The 1,179-nt window shown below is 48.3% G+C and overlaps 1 pseudogene across 1 annotated transcript; it reads left to right on the top strand.

Annotated features, from left to right (window-relative positions):
* The first annotated feature begins 523 nt into the window (after nt 1–523).
* On the top strand, nt 524–973 carry LOC136136494 (anaphase-promoting complex subunit 11 pseudogene; annotated as a pseudogene). The gene has a single exon (XR_010656661.1). The product of XR_010656661.1 is annotated as an anaphase-promoting complex subunit 11 pseudogene (transcript).
* Nucleotides 974–1,179: the final 206 nt, after the last annotated feature.

A 1,179-nucleotide genomic window follows, 5' to 3' on the forward strand; every position in this document is an offset into this window, starting at 1 on the left:
CCAAGAAGTTTCTATTTTCTAACAGATAATACTATCTTCAATACATAAAGGGAAGGTGTTATTACTATGGATATTTTGTAAGGTTCTCAGTTTCTTCCCAGAATCTTTTCAACGATTACCCTGGGTGAGTGCCACTGGATATCCACACTTGCAGCTCCGAGCTTCAGAGCTTAAATTGTTCCTCTAATAGTTTTCACCCCCTTTACAATACAACAGAATAGGCTAAACGTTCACTGTCTAGAGCAGGTTCTTTAATTCTTTATGCTCTTTATCAAGGTATAATAATTCCAAGGTGTTTACTTATTCTATGCATATCTGCATATGTATGTTTTGGCCCCAAATTTGGGGAGGGTAGGCTATGAAGAGCAGATTTTGCTTGATTTTATCTTCGCCAGAAACTTCCTTAAAAACTAAAAATTTTGTAAATTAAAAAAGACCTGACATATCTTCCCGCGCGGCGCCGGCGCTGCCAACTGAAGGCAGGTGGGGCAGCGCGCGATTAGGTCGGCAGGGGCTTCCCGCACCATGAAGGTGAAGATCAAGTGCTGGAATGGCGTGGTCACTTGGCTCTGGGTGGCCAACAATGAGAACTGTGGCATCTGCCGGATGGCCTTCAATGGCTGTTGCCCAGACTGCAAGGTGCCAGGTGAAGACTGCCCGCTGGTGTGGGGCCAGTGCTCTCACTGCTTCCACACGCACTGCATCCTCAAGTGGCTCAACGTGCAGCAGGTGCAACAGCACTGCCCCATGTGCCGCCAGGAGTGGAAGTTCAAGGAGTGAGGCTGCACTGCCCTACTCTCCCCTTGCCCTGAGACGGCCCCACCCCCACAGTGGCTCTGGGTGGCCATGGTTTCCACTGGGCCAGTCCCCTTTGGGCTGTGACAGGGTTGAAACGAGGACTGGAGCTGCATTTGTTTTTTTTTCCATCACAACATTGACACTTTTATCCAATAAGTAAAACTCATTAAACCACATAAGCCTGGCAAAAAAACCAAAAACAAAAACAAAGACCTGTGAGGGATTTCCCTGGTGGTGCAATGGTTAAGAATCCACCTGCCAATGCAGGGGACATGGGTTCGAGCCCTGGTCGAGGAAGATCCCACATGCCATGGAGCAACTAAGCCCTGCACCACAAGTACTGAGCCTGCGCTCTAGAGCCCAAGAGCTACAACTACTGAA

Source organism: Phocoena phocoena, chromosome 16 (genome assembly GCF_963924675.1).
Source record: "Phocoena phocoena chromosome 16, mPhoPho1.1, whole genome shotgun sequence".
NCBI lineage: Eukaryota > Metazoa > Chordata > Mammalia > Artiodactyla > Phocoenidae > Phocoena > Phocoena phocoena.